This window comes from Centruroides sculpturatus, unplaced genomic scaffold, assembly GCF_000671375.1.
Source record: "Centruroides sculpturatus isolate CEXI.00-Female unplaced genomic scaffold, Cexi_2.0 scaffold52, whole genome shotgun sequence".
In the NCBI taxonomy this organism is placed as follows: Eukaryota; Metazoa; Arthropoda; class Arachnida; order Scorpiones; family Buthidae; genus Centruroides; species Centruroides sculpturatus.
The window spans coordinates 1,212,029-1,235,001 of NW_019385745.1; the positions used below are offsets into that span (position 1 = coordinate 1,212,029).

At 24.5% G+C, this 22,973-nt stretch overlaps 2 long non-coding RNA genes across 2 annotated transcripts; one reads left to right on the forward strand and one right to left on the reverse strand.

Annotated features, from left to right (window-relative positions):
* Positions 1 to 277: 277 nt before the first annotated feature.
* On the reverse strand, positions 278 to 19,062 carry LOC111641719. The gene is made up of 3 exons (XR_002759458.1): positions 18,836 to 19,062; positions 1,389 to 1,609; positions 278 to 515 (listed from the first exon to the last, which is right to left on the reverse strand). It is a non-coding gene; the product is annotated as an uncharacterized LOC111641719 (long non-coding RNA).
* A 1,335-nt stretch (positions 19,063 to 20,397) lies between these two features.
* On the forward strand, positions 20,398 to 22,478 carry LOC111641720. The gene is made up of 3 exons (XR_002759459.1): positions 20,398 to 20,441; positions 20,512 to 20,683; positions 22,301 to 22,478. It is a non-coding gene; the product is annotated as an uncharacterized LOC111641720 (long non-coding RNA).
* The last annotated feature ends 495 nt before the right edge of the window (positions 22,479 to 22,973 follow it).

The following is a 22,973-nucleotide window of genomic DNA, read 5'->3' on the forward strand; positions in this document are numbered from 1 at the left end:
TCAGAATAGAAATGCCGATATTCGTATAGTTTGATATTTATGTAATTATTTTTTTAAAAAAACTTTTAATGAATCTCTTTTCTCTTTTAATGCGTATTAAACGGTTGCGACCAGGTTCATTAATTTCTCAAAAGAAAGTTCTGTTATTAAAAACGAATTATTTGTTATTATTTAGTATCTAAGATAATAAAAAAAGGAACAAGAAGCAAGAAAACTTTAATAAATTGTAAAAGTTCAATACTACAAATAAATTTCATTCAAATATGTTTGACTGAAACATCATGCACAGGTGGAGAGATGGTAACTTACTACATAGCCAGAATGCCTACCATCATGGATCCGGGTTTGAATCCTAGCTACATTTCCATGATTTATCATAGATACTATAGGATGGCATATTGTTCTTCGTTTCGCAATTATTCTGGTTGATTTCATTGTAGTTCGAACGGCCATGCATTATACGTTCGAAATGCAGTAATTGGAAAGTTAGTAATTGTACAGTACGGGCTATATACCTAAAGTGTACAGGCACATCCAATCAAATAATCGATAAAATACAAATATAAATTAAATTTTAAAAATGTAATATTCACAAAACACATTTTAAATAAAACATTTAGTATTTTATATAAAAATATAGAAATTCCAAAAGAATAAATGAAATTAATTGTGTTTTGTTAATAATTATCGAAAATGAACAATTATTATACATACTATAATGAACTTTTCATATTTAGCATGATTTCAATACAAATCTATCAGCAATTTTTGGAATAGTGAAGACACTTTATTAACCATAGCATAGACGATTCTACAAAATGTTTATGATACTCTAGCATGATATATTTTTAATAATAATAAATTGCTTTAATAAGATTAAAGTTATACTCCTGATCTCATATTCATATTAGTACGATGTTTATTATAAACATACGCACATATAAATACACATATACGCACGTTGCCAAATCCAATTTTGGTATTTTAAGTTAAAAAAATCTTTTTAAAAAATTTAAAATTTTTTCTCAAAACTTTGAAATTATTCTGAGAATTAAAATAAATTTTATATTTATGATAAGTTATTTATTTACAATATTATTAATACGTCGTAATTAGCTAAGTGCGACATTTCGTTATTTGTCTAAATATTTGGTTATTCTAAATTAAGAATAAAAATGTAGTTTTATTCTTACTTTAGAATATTCATTTAAAAATATAAAATTCTGAAAATATACACATATTTCTGTAAATAAACCCTAAGCTTAATTACGGAAAATAAGTGAATTCGGTGTAAAATGCCGATGACAAAAATAAGCTCCAGCTTGCACTTTGGAGCGTATTTATTAATAAAAATTACATCATTTTTCATCAGAAGAATCGATACGCACCAGTTTCTTCATTGTCGCACTTTAATATCTCCATATTATTCTCGTTCTCTGTGTCTTCAGCTTCATTATTTTCCTATTCTCCCGATTCACTAACTGTAACCAATGTTGATCTAAGCTTACTTCTGCGGCACTTGTAATGCGTTTTCGACTATTCGTTAGGCTTCGAGATTTCTTCGAATTGATTTTCTTTTTTAACTTTTTCGGTGTTAAAACCAAGAATCCTTGCCAAACAAAAAGAAAAATAATGAGATCCTCAGAACTTCTAGCATTAGTTAAAAAATAAAAAGATAAAAGAGAATAAACAATTCAATCAAGCTTAGTCTATTTCACAAAGCAATAAAAATAGTCAAACGAATATTTAAAACATAATGATAACTATTTCATTAAGGACTACATATCTAGACTAATGCAATCCTCAAGGATAGGAATAGACTATCCGTAACAATGAGTTAATTTGGAAAGAGAATTCACATTTCCTGTAATTTAATTCGAGAAAAGTTAGAGATGGAAGAAAGTGTAATACTGAAGAGCATACCCAAAGGCCTCTCTTTTAAACGGAGTTTATGAAAATAGCCTGTACATTTACTTTATTTATATGATTTGGCAGCAAAATCAGTCAAGATGTTTTCATTTCACCAGATTATGGGTTCGAACTCCTTGCGGACGTGATCGTTCGGCAACTTACATAATAGATAGTCAACGCGGTAAGGGTAGGTATTGTTACATGTGACATTGTTAATGTAGTTCATAATATTCTCGTATTTCACGGGGAAAAAGACCTACAAAATAATTAATAGAACACAATTGGAATTTTTCCCATAGACTTACAATGGAAATCCGAAACTGAATATACTTTCGTTATTGCTTTATGAAAAAACTTTTTCAAGGTATAATACGTTAAGGTATGAATGGTTAAATTTTCGAAAAAATAGGAAAAAAATTGATATTAAAAAATTTGGGAAGAGCTTCGCCGTATTTGGATGTCGGATAGCGCGCGCTCCTTTGTTAACATTTTTAAATGCCAAATTTTTCCTTTTATCTTAATATAAGGATGACCTTTGACCCCCGATATCTCCCGTTCTATGTCAAATTTTAAAATTCGACCTACGTCATGACACACCATTTTATTAATTTTATTATTAAAATCGCTGAGCTTGAATAAAACAATTTAATTTAAATTTGGATTATTTATATCATTAAACATCCGTTTGAATTGAAAAACTAGGTAAATTCCTAATTATTATAATATTTGTGTAAAAAATTGTAAATTTAAAACTGTTTTTATGTAAAACTGTTTTAATATTGATTAAGAATGGATAAAAAATTTAGGACTATTACTGTTGTTATATATATAATAATATTAATTCAATTCCTTTCTATGAATGAATATTAAGTTTTATGAGAATTCTACTTTCACAAGAAGAATCTAGATAAATATATCATAAATTTAAATTTAAAACTTTCTGAAGGGAGAAACTGCTTAATTTTCTTCATTGTGCAAAAGAACATTAATTTCTCAATTTGAAATATTTCTTCAGACAGATATAAATCCTTAATCAAATCTCCAAGACATTTGAAGTCAATCAGATTTCTCCAAGGTTTCGAATGTTTTGACATGCGAGTTTTATTTATTATTATAGATTGTGTTGCGTGCACTTTAATGAAAGACATTTGACAGATTGAAATAAATATAAAATTGTAAAATATTGCAAAAGTCAAATTGATAATTAAAAAAGAAATAGCTATAGTTAATCATTGCAATTATTCTTAATTATAAAAGCGCTTTCTGAAATTTTCCCTGTTATTTTTATTAATTTAACACTTTATTTAGAAAATTAGGTATTATAAATTGCTTTAATAAGATTAAAGTTATACTCCTGATCTCATATTCATATTAGTACGATGTTTATTATAAACATACGCACATAGTTGTAAAAATAACAGATAAATTTTCAGGAAATAATAAATTTAGTAATAATAGACGTAGAAAGGAATATATGAAATTTTAAATAATATATATCTAAAAGCGTGCTTGTTATTTTTAAATATCTGATTTACTTAAATTTTAATAAACAGCGTAGTAAATTNTTTCTCTGTCGATAATTTAAAAATATTAATTTGTTTTCATTTTAAAATCAAATGCTTTGAGTATTAAATAAGCCTTTATTTAATGACATACATGTTTCTTCATTTCCTGTAATACACTTTATGAAGTTACGGTACACATGATCAAGTTTCATTGACGTTTCGATAAATATGATAATTCAAATTTCATGTTTAGTAAATATGATAATGAAACTCTAGATATGAAATGAAATTTAGATATTAAATGAAATTTCATATTTCACTCAAAGCACTTTAATGACATGATATTTGATACATGAAATAATCATATTCGTGGAAACCTCAATGAAACTTCGTGAAATGTATTACATAAAGTGACGTTTAATATATGAAATTAAGCTGACATCAAACTTTATTTACTGACATATGAAATAAACTTTTATGCTTAACTCATACACAATTTTAAAATAAAATTAAATTCAGTATTTATTTACAAATTTTAATGCCAATTTTATTTTATTTCTTTTGCAAATTTTATTTTAATTTCAAAATTCACTAATATTGCATTTCTGACGTGATAAATATTATAACTTCATATCTAAATTGGTAAGTATTATTAAATGAAGTTTCATACGTCACTCGAATAATTTTATTTTTTAAGTTTAATTATAATTTATATTGAAGTTAATTTAAATCTTTTGTAATTTAATTACTAAATATTAAAAATATCAACGAACATATAATTTAGGATTAAATCATTCCCCATTCTTCCCTGTCATTCTTCTCTTCTATATATTTCTCAAGTTGAAAAAAATATCAGAAGGAATTTATTATAGTTAAAATATTTAAGACAAACATTAATTTCTACAACGAATAAGTCTAGAATAGAAATTAAATTAAAAATGAAACTCAATAAAGTAGAAAGAATTTAAATATTTTTAACGATAAAAAAAATGTACTTTGAAAATCTGAAAATAAATATTTAATCATAATGATTATATGAATAAGGTGTTACTTGTGTGCAATTATCTAATTTTTTCACTAATAATTAATGATAATTTAAGAATAATAACTTTATCTATTCCACGGTTATTTTACTAATTATCAGATTATAAATATTACACTACAGACTCAAGGTTTTATTCAGAATGTCTAACTTGAAACTAAAACCATTCAATAAGAAATAAAGAAAATTAAGAACATTTCAATATAAGAAAATTTGATAATTAGAAAAATGGATTATACGATACTTGCATATTGTTTTTATTGGAGTTCTTTTCAAAAATTTCAATAAGAACAAAATATAATCTTTATTCTAATAAAGTATATTATTAATTTTTCAGATTCTTAATAATTATTTTCGTTCTTTTAAATCAATGGAAGAGATATGGATAAACTTTAAAAATGAAAAATTAATTATATTAATCACTTAAATAAAGAATCGAAATTTAGAAATTACATACTTCTTTAATGGAAAGAAAATTCCATTTTCGTTATATTAGTCGACTTCATTTAATGGACATCATATATATTATTCACTTTTTGAACACACTAAGTAAAGTAATAGTTCTTTATACGCAAGGCAAAGTTTAATCTATCATGCTTGATCATCACCACCAGCTTCTGTTTAGGATTTATAATTAATGATTATATAAAGCCGTTCAGTATTAAATTTAAAGAGAATTTTAATTAAAAAATTAAGAAATAGAAGTGTTTTAATTAACAATTCATTATATAACTATAACATTATTTCAAAACTATACAAGAAATAAAGTATATTATGATCATTTTCGACTTTGATGGATAATTTATCCATCATAATTTATATATTGATCGTTTAAAATGTTGTATGTTTAAAGAAAATATTCTTTCTGAAAATAGGACATTTTCTTTATTTCAAGACTAATTTCGTGCAAATTTTATACGATTACTATAAAGAAAATCCAATACTAGAAGAATGAAATGAGAACTGAAAAAGCAAAATAATATCGAGACTTTAATAAAATAATAACTAATTCATTAATTCAGAAAACACAAGAGAATTTTTATCATGTTATTAACGAAGCAAACAATTTGCCGTCTTATTTTCCCTTTTTTAAAGAAAAATTCATTACTTATCTATCTCCTGAGATGTTTCTATTTATTTTGAATACTTTAAATTATTCTTCTTGAAATGAATAGATAATAGGGAATGTTTTTCATAGTAGAAACATTTATAGTTAAAAATAAAGTAAAATTAAAGACTTATCCTCACTTTTAACTTGAAATTCTGAAATAAAATTATTTGGATAGAAACTCTTAAAAACAAATACTAAATTTTTAATATTTCTATTTACGTGGACCTGGGATTTACTTTTGGAATTTTCATTATGTTCAAAAATTTAATAATGGATAATATANATATGGATAAACTTTAAAAATGAAAAATTAATTATATTAATCACTTAAATAAAGAATCGAAATTTAGAAATTACATACTTCTTTAATGGAAAGAAAATTCCATTTTCGTTATATTAGTCGACTTCATTTAATGGACATCATATATATTATTCACTTTTTGAACACACTAAGTAAAGTAATAGTTCTTTATACGCAAGGCAAAGTTTAATCTATCATGCTTGATCATCACCACCAGCTTCTGTTTAGGATTTATAATTAATGATTATATAAAGCCGTTCAGTATTAAATTTAAAGAGAATTTTAATTAAAAAATTAAGAAATAGAAGTGTTTTAATTAACAATTCATTATATAACTATAACATTATTTCAAAACTATACAAGAAATAAAGTATATTATGATCATTTTCGACTTTGATGGATAATTTATCCATCATAATTTATATATTGATCGTTTAAAATGTTGTATGTTTAAAGAAAATATTCTTTCTGAAAATAGGACATTTTCTTTATTTCAAGACTAATTTCGTGCAAATTTTATACGATTACTATAAAGAAAATCCAATACTAGAAGAATGAAATGAGAACTGAAAAAGCAAAATAATATCGAGACTTTAATAAAATAATAACTAATTCATTAATTCAGAAAACACAAGAGAATTTTTATCATGTTATTAACGAAGCAAACAATTTGCCGTCTTATTTTCCCTTTTTTAAAGAAAAATTCATTACTTATCTATCTCCTGAGATGTTTCTATTTATTTTGAATACTTTAAATTATTCTTCTTGAAATGAATAGATAATAGGGAATGTTTTTCATAGTAGAAACATTTATAGTTAAAAATAAAGTAAAATTAAAGACTTATCCTCACTTTTAACTTGAAATTCTGAAATAAAATTATTTGGATAGAAACTCTTAAAAACAAATACTAAATTTTTAATATTTCTATTTACGTGGACCTGGGATTTACTTTTGGAATTTTCATTATGTTCAAAAATTTAATAATGGATAATATATTTAATTATTTATTTTATCAGCGATCATAAGAAATGTATTTAGCTGAAGCAGTTGAAAGTAATAGATTCAAGTTTATTAATATTAATGTAAAATACTTATTATAAACCAGGAAAATATTAAACTTTAATATTCTATTTTGACAGAAAAACATTTGTTCCTTTCATTTTTAATGTTTATCTGCATAATCTCCAAACTGATCGAGATTAACTTATGAAGTTTTCATATTTTCAACTTTGGAAATGTATTATTTAAATAGCTTGTTTCAGTTCTGTTTCATTTTCTTTGATGTTCCATTTTTTACATTTCATTTATGTTCATTTCCATTGAAGTTTTATCTATATTCATTTCCCATATTTTATTCAAAAATAAATTTGTATTTATTTCCATCGTTGTTCAATTTATATTAAAATCCATTTATTATTTTAAACGAGAATAAAACATTTTTGCACAATCTATTGGATACTCATAAATATTTCGGTTTAATTTTCTGTAGAAAAAATCCTACAATGAGCCGTAAATGTTCTTCCGTTTTGACAGACAGACTAAAGATTACTTGAATTTTTAAATAAGTATATAAATTTAAATAGATTTGAAGGATATTTGATTGATTAATAATGCATTCTTATTATTACCAACCGCCCAACAGATTAATAACTCTAGGCAATAAATAAAATAATTATACAATAAAACGATAAGATAGTTTAGAATAATAAATTATTTATTATGTTAAACTTTCATACGTGTATTTAAGATAAAAAATAAACTTAAACATAACAAATTTATATTCTTTATATTTTTGTTTGGTTAACTAATAGCTTGTGCCCATCATAATTGATAACAAATTTGTATGATTTTGTGATTTTAAACAGTGTACTCGGAGTTTAATTTCTTCTTATCTATTAGATAAACGTACTTAAGTCATTTTTATGATATTCCGTAATTAGCTTTGAAAAATTTTATTTTACGGAAAAAATAGTGAAAATTTGTAAGATTTTTGAAAGATTGTTTAAAAATCTTTTAACCCTTATCCTGTGTTGTTAGTGTAGACAAGATCTATTTAATTGATTAAAGTCTATGGGAATTTTTTATTTATGTAACTAATAGCAATTGCAGATATTAAATCTTTTAAAGGGGAGTAAATAACGTACATGTCTGTACTCTTACAACAAAATGTAAACAGATAAATAACAAGTTCATTTATAAAAAGTTAAGTTCTTTAAGTGATTCTTGCATTAAAAAATATAATTTATTATCATTTACAGTATAATTATAGTATATTTATGACATATACTCGTATTTATGGTGAGTTTTATTAGCGAGCGAAAAAAGATACCATAAAATATTTTGGGACAAGCTGGGTGATGTTAGTGTAGAACCTTGGCTTTATATAATAATATAATCTTTATATTTTTATATTGTAACATTTAAGATTTGCCAGTAACATTGAGAAATTTTTCATTCCATTGAATTTATACATTGGGTTTTTTTATTTACTGTATGTTATGTATAAATTCAAGTTAATTGACAATTATGCAATATTTTTGGCAATTTCTAACTCTCACCATGAAAAATTTTTTATTGAAATAGTACATTAGAGGGATCTATATTGATCTTGCATTACATCATTGTGTAACTGAATGATTTTTTTCTGGTACTAAGACATAGATTATTTTTTTGATCATACGAAAAAAAAGAACTAGCATTATCTTTAAATAATAGATAATATTTTCACCTTTTCCCAATAATTGCATTGCTTAACAATGAATAGAAATTTATCAACTGTCAATTATTCAGTAATTTATAACTTGATACATTTGTACTATACGTATGTTTTTAAACTTTTTAACTGTTCTTATCATTGTTACCAAGAAAATTAAATTTATATTATTGCAAACTCATTTTTGATAAAGTGAAAATAATCGAATTTCTTAATTTTATTTGCAATAATGTTTTATTAATAACATGTTTATTTAACAAAATCTATTAAATAAATATTAATATTTTTTTATTAATTAAATTAAAGTAATTATTAAATCTGTTCAAAATGTATATTAATATAAAGCTTACGTTTTTTATATAATAAAATATTTTTTTATATCTACTAAAATTATTTACTAGTGAATAAATAATTCTATAAAAATGACTTTTTATTCTTTTTAATTTTTAATTTTCTTCACCAAAAATAAAAGTTTTCATAATTTAAATTTGATATATTCTAATTGTTAGATCATCATAATTCAAAGAAGGAAGTTAAATAGTTATTTTTACACTTAATTATCAATATAATGCTTCTATGAATGTAATGTATGACTTTGCAGAATTTTATAAAAGTGACAGATTTTGGCTTGCAAATCTTTACATTACCTAAAGTAATGTACCACGTTTTATACTTTTACTAAATTTATTTCTGTGATAATCTCGATAAACTTAACTTTTCTATTCTATATATTTATTGTTCGTAATCAATCTTATATGTTATTTTTCTAATTTACTGTATCTGACTGGATTAAAAAGTTTTCATATACAGTATAAGTCTGATTTAACGTATAAAATTAACAGTAGGCTATAAATGTTATATGAATTTTAAAATATTATTGAATAATAAAGATAAAGAATATCGAGCATTTAAAAATAATGTAAATCCGTTAAAGTTATTATATTTGGAATGGAAACAAGTTCGATTACTTGACTGCGCCAAGGTGTTTATAAAGGTCTAGTTCTGTCAAGTAAATTATAAAATATTGCAGTAGAATAATGTAATCAGCACAAATACAATGTCGAATAGGACATCGAAGTCACCTTCGTTTTGAAAAGACAATCATCTTCATCTCTCACGTTATTTGTTCCGAGAGAGAAACGAAGTGAACACAGACATTTCATATCTTTTATTTCGAATTCGATTTATTTAAAACTGAAGTTGACTTAATGTTTTATTATATGATTCATGATGGCGTATTTTCTGTATTTTCATAGAGGTGTGATTTGATTTCTGTGATTTTTCTGATCTTTACAGCATCAATAAATCAAGTATTACTAAAGACATGGTTATTATTAAACAAACAGTAAACAAAACAACATGCACACTGTTAAAGTGAAACTCGAGACCAAAAACAACAACGTGAAAAAAACGAGAAAACAGTTTAATGACATGATGTTTTTTATTTACATCAATTATGCTATTTTTAAATGCTCGATATTCTCTATCTTTACTATTCAGTAACATTTTAAAATGCATATAGCATTTATATCTCACTAATAATTTTTTACATTAACGTATAAAATTATTAGTAAGATATTATTTAAGATACTGTTTACTAAAAAATTACTATAACTTTTTAAGTAATTTTTACAGCAATAAATTTTATGAAAAATTGTGCATTTTCTCTGAAACAATTTACTTCACACACACAAAAAAATCAATTTAGCTGTCTAAGCTAAGCGTATCATTATATATTATATTTTCTATTTATCCCTGCTTTTAGTAAAATTCATTAATATTAAAATATAAAACGCAATTCATGCTTGAAAAACGTAATCAATGAACACTATTTCAAGTTATAATAATATAATTAATAGTTAAATTAATTATTTTTCAAAAAATGATAACTATTTACATTCTATTTTTTAAATCGATTATTAAAAAGTATTTAATTTAATGTATTAGAAATAAGCAATTTTCGTCGAAATTATTCCTCAGATATTTTTAATTTATCAAATTTGAAAAGGAAAAGTTATTTTTCTAATAAAATACCAGAATAAAATATTTCAGATATTTTATCCAACTACTTTTCTATAATCAAAGTCAAACATGAAAATTGAATTTCACGCTCCGCTTAATAAGTTTACGTTCGAAATTCAGTGAATACCAATTTCCGAAATGAAATAATTTAAGGAATTTTTATCTTTCAAACAAAATTGATTTACTAATGTACATTTAATATTATGTTTAGAATCTAAACAATTTCTTACTAATAATTAAAAAATATAAATTAGTAACATCAATTAAATTTGAACTTTTTAAATAAATACATTAATTCTTGCATGAAATTTGTTTTACATATTTTAATTTTATCTTTTCGTGCTTAAAAAAATATTAAAATAAAAATTATCACACCATTAGAACGTGATGATAGTTAAACGAGTAAAAAGATCGGATTTAATTCTTCATGTTTGTTATTTATATTTATAAAGAATATTTTGCGTATATTTGCATACTATAGGATAAATAAATTCTTAAAGTAGAGTAATAAAACAAAGTTAACACGATATAATATGCAGAGAAAATTTTCAGACAATTAACTCAATTCCACTGAAGTTTGTTTGCAAATCTAGTCATAAACTCCGCTTTCAACTTTATAATGATACAAGACACTTTCTTTTTCATTCACTTATATGGAGATGACTGCTTTAGCTTAATAATATTTAATATAAATATTTAATTAACATCAAATTTCGATTTCAAACGATAGCGGATAATATTTTGAAAAATACAACAATAAGAGGATTATTCATTTATATTTTATTCGCAGCTAACTTTCCTTGAAGATAAATGTGCAAACTTAAGCACAATGAAGTAGCAATAACATATAAGGTATAAGGACTTAGTTCAAAATAGCGATAATCATAAGATTTTTAAACTAAAGTTTTAATAGTGCGAACCATTTTTGTAAATAAATTTCTATGAAGAAGAAAACCGGAATTGAAGAGGAATGAGAAATGGAAGGGCCTGAAAAATTAAAATATTTAAAACAAATTTCACGCGGGAATTAATTTACTTATTAAAAAAAATTCAAATCTAATTGGTGTTATTAATTTATATTTCCGGATTATCAGTAAGAAAATTGTTTAGTTTCTAAACATAATATTAAATGTACATTAGAGAATCAATTTTGTAGTGGGTTTCCAAAAATAACGTTTATATTTTTTAGAGAATATGTATAAATAGTTGTTTACAAAGATAAAATAAATTAAAATTTATTTACTAGATTCCCCAGAAGTGCGGATTCTTACTATTGAACATTAATTAGTTAATCGAGAAATTTTTCAAACTAAAAAATTAAGACGTGTGTAATTAAAGATTAAAAAGATAACAAACTTTATTGTTTGGCACGGAGAAACAGACTATTAAACCGACCATTAAATATTTGTCGAGTTAAATCTGTTTGATGCTTCTTTTTTTTTCTTTGTTTAAACGATACAAAATTGCCAATTGAGAGCCCCTCGAAATCTTGCAGAAATTTATTTACAAAAATTTTCTTTTAAAACTTTCACTGGGTCAAAAGCTTGTAGGATATAACAATCGATAATATTAGGCTTTCGATTGGGTCCACGTTTTGATCCTGTCGAGATTTGATCAGATCCTAAAAAATGTTAATTATTTTTGTTCCGTTTCTGGATTATTCTAATAAAAATTTATAGAATCTCATTATACGGATAATAAGAGATTTAAGGATAATAAGAAATTTAGTCAACAAAAATTTTATTTGTTAAGCTGTTTCTAATAAAGAAACACATATTAATAGTTACAAGAAAAGAAATATTACCAAGCATTACTTTTAAACTTAAATTAATCCAACTAATTTAAAATATATGCCGGTATTTTAATCATATCGATTCATATTTGAGACGGTCAAAAGTCAGTTTACCGATATATAGATTTAAAAAATAGCGACTGAATCGCTTCTAATAAAGCGAATGAATTTCTAATAGTAAGTAATATGCCGTTCCAAACCGCATTTTAAAATAATTTTAATGCATATCTCAGTTAACTAATTTGTGCTCACTTTGTATTGCCCATATTGTCTTATGAATCAACAATAAATTCACTTTTACTAACATCCACTAAGCACACCTTTATATAACATACATTTTATTTACAATTTTATGAATATTCATATAGATTTTAGGAAAAAAATGATTGATTTTCAATTTTATTCAAACGTAACAGCTAAAGATTTTTATCAAATGTAATTATCTGATTTCAGACATTTTTAAGAAGTTATCCAAGATCTGTTTAATGTTTATGTGAAAGAATTATAATGTAGACCCGTCCACCTGTCTTTTGAGTTAGGTAAACTTTGATTGATCAGATTCTGTACAAACTTTATCTCTTAACTATATTCCAATAAGTAAACTTATCTCTCCATTATATTCTTTCTGATAATGCTGATTAATTTAAAAACTAATATAATTTCAGACTTTACAAAAACTTTGTAAACTTATTAAAAAAAAAAATACATATACAAGTAACATGGTCTTTCTAAACTAACATTTTCAATTTTATTTTTTCAAATAAAATAATATTTTAGTGCTGTAGAAGAGAATAAAATCTTGTCGTATCTTATATCTTTACGATTGAGAAAATTACTATTTTTTTCTTATAGAGGTTTTCTTTTTCTGTAAAGATTAAATAAAACACAAAACGAAAAGAAACAGTTCTTATTTAGACGTATTATACTTTTCGTTGCACAGCTTTATAAGAATTTTTCCATTGTATTGATTAAATAAAAGATATAAACATATCTTATTGATTATTTAAACAGTAAAGATATATTTAATTTAATGCAGTATTTATTATTAAGCTAACCTCTTTAATTCTGTAGTAAAGATTTTAATGTTTCTAATAGTAATCTTTATCTCATTTAAACGCTTCAATTGATATTGAAACTTAAGCGAAAATAAATAAAATAATTTATAAATTGAATATTGTTTTATTTTATTAATAAATTAAAAGGAGTTCTTTTTCTTTCTTTTACTTCTTTTTCTTTCAAAAAGAAGAAGAAGAAGAAAGAAGAGGAAAATAAAAAAGAGGATCTTTCTCTTCAACTTTTCTTTTCTTCGTCATCTCCACGAATAGCAACTGATGATAAATAAATGCTTATTTTCAATATTAAAACATTTGTAAATATTTAATTTTAATAGGAGATAAATATTTTTAAATAAAATTAAATTTTTGTAACTTTAAAATTGACTGCAATATCGACAATATAAATAATATACGAGTAATTATTTCTAGTTTCAGTTACAATCGAATATATTATAAAAAGAAATTTTATAAATTTAATTTATGCGTTTAAAATGATTAAATTAATCGTAATTGCAATAAAAAGTACTTTTTATTTTTATTGAATTAAGTAAATGTTGGAATTAAGTCCATTTATTATGAAAGTAAACCTTATATATTGCCAACATTGAAAGTTTACTAAAGAGCATATAAACAACTCTGTTCATCAGAAATGAATATTTTCTATATAAATCTGCTAAAATTAAATAGTGATTTATTTCACATAAAATTACTTCTTAAATATTTAATCTGTGTATATTTAGAAAGCAATTTATGAAGGAAATATATTAGAAAATATCTGTTATATACTATACTGTCAATATTGTTATTAAAAAAATTCAATTAAATTATTAATTTTTAAAATAAATTCTTTATAAAGTCTCGAAATTGAAATTGTGGAAAAAGGAAAAGTCAAAAAGAAAATTAATATTTATATAGTAGTGTATACGCAGCAGTTCCCAAACTTTTTCAGTTCGGAACCCTTCAGAAGACATTTTCGCGAAATCTTAATTCTATCCCTGAATTTTACTAAGTAATGTGAACCTATGACGTTCTACCTTCTTTCGACTACTCACAATATCTGAGTAGTTTGCATAACGTAGTAAATTTGGAATAAAAAAGAAAATATTTTTAGATATAACCATAAACTTTTATTTTGGTGTAAGAAATATTGGACTTATATCTAATGTGAGGAATAAAATAGTTTCATTTTTATACTGAAAATAGTTTTGGAATTGAGCTTTATGTCTGATTGCTGAATAATAAAGCCGAGATGGCAACCGACCAACTCATAAATTTGTTTTTGATTGTAGGTTAAGTTTAAGCTGAAAAGTCTGATTCATGTCGATAGGTGGACACAAAGAGGAGCAGAGCTACAGTGATCTTTTCGGCTACTAAAGGATATTGGTTTGTCAGTCCTATCCAAGTCATTCAGTGACACAGATTCGAATTTTGTAAGATTCATTGATACACTGAATTTGAATAAACTCTTCATACTCTGGCACGGACGACATGTGAAATATCAGTGTTGATGTCTGGTAAGTCTTCCTACAGCGCTTTCACAATGTGCATTAAATGCTCACAAATATCTTTGTGCTCATCAGCTTCGATTTCTAACTCGATTTCGCCCAGTGCGGACTTGTGTTAAGTGCTGTTAATTTGTAGAAATTGAAAAATAGGACACCTGGTATTTGTTAAATATAATGTTTTTTCGTACGGAAACTTGGTTTCGAAATTATCGAAATGATAGCCACTTTTGTATCTTTAATAGTGTTATTTTAAAATCCCTAGTAAATCTGATTTCTGAGCTTTTACGCGGAATCCCTATGAGACTTTTGGGAAAAATTAAGGATCATAGTTTGGAAACCGCTGAGTGTCTTGTATAGTAGTGTATAAGAATGCTGTAAATTGAGAAAGAAAACATGGAGAATCTCGTTTTAAACAGTTATTTTTAACTTCATTAAGAGAAGCTATATTAAAATTTTTACTTCAAATACTGTAATGAACTAAATTTTAGACTATTCTGTATATAAATACTGTACAAGTTTGCTTGAAATAAAATAAAGTTTAATTACAACAGTTATTCAAAGCACTATCCATTGACATTAATGCATTCGTTAACCACAAATTGACATGTTTTTATCATATACCGAAATAATTTTATTACAGTTCTAAACAATTATCAATTAATAACATAAAAACCCAATTAATAATAAAAATTATGATTTTACAGTGCAATTATTCTCTTACTTCTGGTACCCTATACGTATACTCGTACTAAACACATCTCATATTTCATATTAACTTAATTAACATATTGCTTAACTTTCCCAGCAACATTTGGTGGCGCCATCTGTTATATTTTATTTTAAACACTTTTTATAGTTTTAATTATTATAAAACGGAAGAAAGCTTACTTTTGAGGGTAGAAATGGGTTTTATTAAAAAAAATTGTAAATACTAATAAAATCGTCATTAACTCTAACCTTACTCGAGATACGACATGACTCCCCTCTTTATTTCCCCACTCCTCTATCTTTAACTATCNCCTAGCCCAATTTGCAAGCAAACCGAATATAACAGCCAAATGGGAAGAGACTAAGATTATTATACCTGTGCTTGACAGCAACAAACTTATAACAATTGAAACACTAGAAACCTTTGTGAAATCCCTCAAAGAAAATTGTATTAACAGCAGAGATGCAAACTCACTCTCCCCCGCATGGCAATCACTCTTCAACAACCCCTTAAATTAAATAGGCCAATCCACTGTCATCAAGCATGTCACAATCTGTCAAGCATTTTCTGTATTTTTCTTGTTATTTTATTTTCAAAATTTAAACAATTATCTTATCATTGATAGTTGGTCACATCTCTTGGGTAAAATTAAAAGAAAATTAACAATAGCAATATCTTTTAAACTTTGTAATCAGCAATGACGTAATGGCCAAAAACATTTGTTCTTATGGATTAAACTGCTAGAAACAAAGTGTGAAAGGTTTTGTCTCTCTTATAACATGACTTAGTAAACAATAAATTTGAATTTACTGAATTTTTTTATTACAAATAAGATTATAAAAAATAAAAATAAAAATATTTAAAAAAATTATAGCCTATATATATATATATATATTTGACAACTGTTTCAGAAACAACTAATTTAACAATATATGCTTTGTTGTAAAAAAATTAATACATCTTAAAGCCAGTATGTAGTAATAGTCAAATAATGCATGTGGAATGATAAAGAAAAAAAATAAAAAATAATCATTCAATCACAGCACAAGGATGCATCAAAGAAGAACAGTTTCATCATGTTACAAATCAGACATTGAAAAACTCAGTCTAACAATTAATGCAACTGATCAATGTCAGATAGCTTTATAACTTTTATATGCAACATTTGTGATGAAGCTGATTTTTAGTAATGTATGCTTGTACATTAATATTGTAATATTGTAATAATATTTACTAAAGTCAATAAATTATATTAAAAGGTTGTAAATACGCTTATACTTTTATTTAAAACCTGATGCATAACATTAAAATAATGCTGAATAATTTAGCAGATTATTGATAAGAATATGAATAAAAATGAATAATAATATATTAATAGCATGCAGTAAAACGTCGATATAGCATCTTCTTACTTATATTCAATGAATGTCAACGAATCTTTCCCATAAATATTAAATAGAAAACCTTTTATTGAGAGTATCTGTAAACTACTAAATATACTATTTTACATTTCAAACGATATTACTATTATAAAATCGTGTTACTTTTAAGTTCAAATTTGTGTGTAGGCTTTATTTCTATATAGGCTATAATTCTTGTTTTTGAAGAACTGTGCTTCAATTTAGCACAACACTCAATTTAGTGCCAATTTCAGAAGTGAAAATATATTAGCATTAAAGCGAAGTTTGAATAATAAATATATTAAAGCAGTGTTTTTCAACCTGTGGGTCGCGACCCCCAGGGGGTCGCAAAGCCTTACACGGGGGATTGCGGGTAAAAGAAAAAGACAAGTGTTTGTAGGTCCTACACTACAAATTCTCAGTGAGAAGGATGTGCCTGTTTATTTTACAGTACAATTGGGTTTTTGATTGATATTTAGATCTCAACAGAAAGAAACTTAAATACGTAGTTTTTAAAATCACTGACATAGTTTTAATATGGCCCTCGGAGGTCGCCAGAATTTTTTAACTTGTAAAGGAGTCGCTTATTCAAGAAGGTTGAAAAACACTGCATTAAAGTAACGTAATTTTGTTTTATTGAACTTAAGTAGTTGTATTTTAAAGTTAAATACCTTTACACTATAATTAAATGTAAATAGTATTATGTTTGATGATCTACATATGAAATTTATTATTACTTGAATAAGTTTCCCGATAATTATTTTAAATATAATTTATTTTTTTTAATTTTAATAATTTAATTATTCATATTATGCAATTTTTTAAAATGTGAATGTACGATATTATAATGATATATTTAAGTTTTTCTGTAATTATTTAAAAATAACTTTTAGTTTAAAATGAATTTTTCTTATTTTGCTTTTATAAGCCAATTGTTATGAGTCATTCATATACTGTACATAAACATATTATGATACATAATCACATGCCAGATAAATAAATACCAAAGAAGGCAAGCTTATCTATTTATATGTATTCGATTTAGCAAAATGTATCTATGCATTTATTATAAAACCTGTGTAAACGGGAATCATAGGTATCGAATTTTTTCTTCTATTTTGGCAGGTTTCCATTCTGAACAGATTTTACAGTATATATCAAGAGAAATAATTAAAGCAGATCACAATAAGAAAGCTAAGATTTGCAAGTCAAAATCATTTCTGCAAACTTCAAAAATATCATATAGACTAAACTCTAAGGATTTAAGCATTTCTATTCAGGTCAAAAACAAAATTGATATGCGTTCAACATTTTTAAATTTAATTCTTTTTAAATCTCATAACGGATTGAGTTTCAAAATTTTTCGTTTAAGTTTGCAACAAAACGAAGTTAAAAATATGCAGATTTGTAATAGTCTGTCTATCAACAAACTACACTCTTGTAAAGACATTTACATTTAATTTTAAATATATTATAAATCTCTTATTTGTATAAGTTATTAGAAGTACAGAATACATAAAATTATTATTATTATTTTTATTATAGTTTCCTAGAAATATAATGAATTTGTTCCTGCGCAACAAGAATGTCTGTTAAATATAGACTGGCTTAAAAGGCAGTCAATCCCTTTAGAGTAAAATAGCTTTATTGTACTTTGTACTAAAACAATTAATTAAAAACAAAATTGTTTTACAAGAGATCCTACACGTTTAGTAAATAATTTACAGCATTATGATATATTGTTATTAATTTTCAGATAAACACTTACAGAAACTGGTAATCATCAATAACTCTACACCTTATATACCTTTCCAGCAATATTTTAATTAAAACAAACGTTTTCGACTCCGTTCAGACGTCTGATTCAAGTTAAAAACGTATAAATTACAAATTAAAGAAAAAAGAAACCGAGTTCTGACAGCTTATTTGAAATTTACAACATTCGAAAAATAACGACTTGTGTGTTATAGCTTATGTACTAATCGTAGAAGTCGTTAGTTTTCGAATGTTGTAAATTTGAAATAAGCTGTTAGAATTCGGTTTCTTTTTTTCTTTAATTTGTAATTTATACGTTTTTAACCTGAATCAGACCTCTGAATGGAGTCGAAAACATTTGTTTTAATTAAAATATTGCTGGAAAAGTATATAAGGTGTAGTAATTAATTTTCAGTTACTAAACTTTCTGGTTATCTTGAGCTTAGTAACACTAATGGTTAACTAAATTATGTGCCACCTTGTATATTGGATGTTTTTCCTTCTTACAAGTATTAATGATATAAAATATACTTGAAACTTAAACAAAAATACAGTAAAACCTCGATTTAATTTAATGGACTAATTCGGGCGAGAGCTGTCCGTTATAACCGAAAGTTCGTATAATAAAGTACGTGTTCTGAATACGTGTGTTAAAAAAATTGACAAATTAGTTAGTTCATCTGCTTTTACTTATGGAGATACGTTTTTGTAATTAAAATTAAGCAGGTACGAGAAGTTTAATTTCATAGAAAAGTTTTTTATATGTGATAACTATTTATATTTATGTATTTATTTCTGTATGTAATAAATAAAGTGTATTTTTTCAAAAAAATACACTTTATTTATTTGGTAAGATAAATAAAATTAATGTTCTTAAAAAGAAGACAAATTCAGATTTGACAAAAACAGTTTTTTATTTATTTGTCTTCGGATAATGAGATACACCCGTTGTGGCATGGAGTTAAGAACGATGACTCTTGGATTTAAAAAAAATTGTTAATTTAATTACACGTAAAACGCATTTTAAAAATTAACAGAGTATTAATTTTCACATGTGAGATACGGACCGAAAGTTTTATCCATTAAATCCAAAGTCTGTTAAATCGAGGTTTTACAGTATTATAATTTCCAGTATTAAATTTAAAACTGTATAAAAATTGGACTTGAATATAATTAGAGTTATATAGGCCTATATAAAGTTTAGTATTTTATTTTAATTTTTTCATTTAAAATATATAAATTAAAATACAAATTTTCATTTTTTATAAAATTTTCATCCAAATTTTATATAAAAGTACTGGAAAATTCCATTTTTTAAATACAGAATTTATATTATTCACTTTTCTCATGGATATCGTATAATTTTTATGCTATAAAATACAGTATAGAAAATTTTCTCCAAATATACAGAATACATTTTTTAGCTAATTTTCATGAAAAGATGAATTAAATTAATCAGACATTAAAAGTAGAATTAATTAACCGAATCAAAAATTTGAGTTAATGTAAATATTATTCAAGAATTAAATTTTTGAGTGAAGATTATTTTAAAGAAAATAATTATTCTTTTAAGGTCTAAGCTAAAAAGAAAATAATAAATAAATAAAAACAATTTTTTGGTAAGTATAAAAACTAGAGTAATATGTCTGTTTTGCTCTGTTTTTTCCATTTTTAATTTCGATATTTTAGATTTGAAAAAGTCAGTGAAGTATTCTCTGCAACATAAATTTACATCAATTTAATGAGAAATTTAAAAATAATCACTTGATTCCCGATAAAGGATTTAGAACATTAGTGAAGAATCGTATTGTGAATGATAGCCTATCAAGAAGTAGCATGTGATGGGTCATTAATTTAAAATGTAAAAAATTTTCTTTAAAAAATTCGGTAATTTTTTTAGATTTAAAGAGTTTATATACATTTAATTTATTTTAAAGAATTTAAAATAAAATGTTTAAGCAATTAATAGAAATTATTAAAGTACGGTTTATGATATTTTTATAAAAAAGAAAAATAATTTAAAATATTTTTACACGGTTAATTTTGTTTTTTAATGATTTAGATTGTTTTGTAGGATTAAAAAAATATATTAAAATTAATTAAACATATTAATTCCTTTTTCTTGAGATATTTTGTTTTTATTTGAATAAATTTTAAAATTAAAACTAATGCAGCTTTAATTCCTTTTAATGGAATGCAATTAAACTTTTTAGCTTATTTGAATTAAAATTTTAAATAATTAAAAAATTTGATTTTCAAGTTTTCGAATTTATGTAGAATTTTTATCATTTGAAATTATTAAAAACTTTTCGTAAAAAATGGATTTTCGAATCATTTTAAAAATACAAAGAAGTTGCGATTGGTACGAGTTCAAATGGTTCGAAATTCGATTTAGTAGGACCATGAATTGACACCAGGTCACGCTTAATTTGATTTATTGAGAGTTTTCAGCAAGCGAATGTACAGAGAGGAAAAGAAACAGAAATCATTTTAAACAAAGATATTAAGATATTTTATAAAATAAGAAATATCGTTCATTTATATAGCCTATACTTTAAAAAATGTTTATATTAGTGATCACAGAATAATTTTTAAAGACAAGACTTGTCTTTTTTAAATTAAATTTGTTAAACTTTACTAGTTTTTAAAGTATGGTTTTTACTTTGGTTTTCTAAAGCATATTGCATACCATTGCTTTTAATAATGCTTTGTTTAATTACGACACATAACTTGGATATTATAATACAATAAATACCTGAGAAAAGGTTATAACTTAACAAACAAAAATCCTTTAAGATGCAGTCTTTTAATTTAAACTTCTAACATTTTCGGTCTACTTTATTGACCTTCCTGTTGTTATACATTATTGTCTTTTGTGTTGTCATACATTATTGAATTTAAGTGCAGGTAGAGGAGAAGTTATAACTTATTTTTTTAATTTCAACTGAACATGGGCTGAAACCAAATACATGCTTTATGTTATTATATAACACTTCAAGTAGCACGACATTTTCTCAGAGAGCAGTACTCGACCGCTATGTAAAATAATTTAAAACAATAATTTCATTTATAAAAACCTAACTAGTTTATTTGATTATTACAATACACAATTTATTTCACTCCAGGACAGATCTATATAAAGTTAATTTTGCAATGTTAATACTTAAGTTATACAAACTTAAAATGCATTATTTAATCTTTATTCATCTTTCGCTATGTTCGTGTTACCTATCTACTGCTGTCTGAACGTATTTGTAAGCATTCTCGGAACCCAATATATAATTCGAATAAAAGAAATCACTATCTATCTATAATATCAAATTTAGGATGCGTGGAAATATAAACACTAACCTTATTGGTTGGCTATAATTTGACGTAACTTTTTACTTTATTTTTAAATTTAAAATATAACCGATACTACTTATGAATTTCTGGTGATTACTATTATTGATTTTATGCTTAAAATTTTACTTTATAGATCTACTTTTGACATATGTAAGAAGCACTCTTGGATTCACAAAAGATTTAACGACTTTTTCTAACAGAAAACAGAAAATAAAACTTTAAAATGCGTTATTTTTAGCAAATAACCAATTGACCTACATATTTTTGAAATTTCCTCAAACTTTTAATAAGAATGGAAACACTTTCCGATATTGACCACAATGGAATTTTAGAAATTCACTGAATGGTTTCTTTTTTGATGAAACTGTCATATTGATAAAAAAAATCTTAGAACTAAGATGAAATGACAGCTGCTGTCCAATATAAATATTTGAAGCGTGTCGTCAGAAGTCGAAGATGTTTAAAATTCCTGTCTAAACTTTTTTCCTCAATATATTCGTATGTGTAAATCTTTGTCACTTTAACTTTGGGAATTTTTTAGAATCTGTTGTACAGACAGTTATAAATATGCATACGATACACGCATTATCGTCTTACTTAACAACTTAATATAGACGGAGTTAATGGTAAAGATAATTGGTGTCAGTGATTTTCATTACTTATTAATAAAATAGATTTCTCTCTTTAATAGGAAATATTATGTGCAATTACTGTTAAAAACATTTTAATGAGTAAACAGCAAGTGCATCTAAACAATAAGATTAAAATTATTTCGATTATACCTATAGACGATACACCTATTTAAT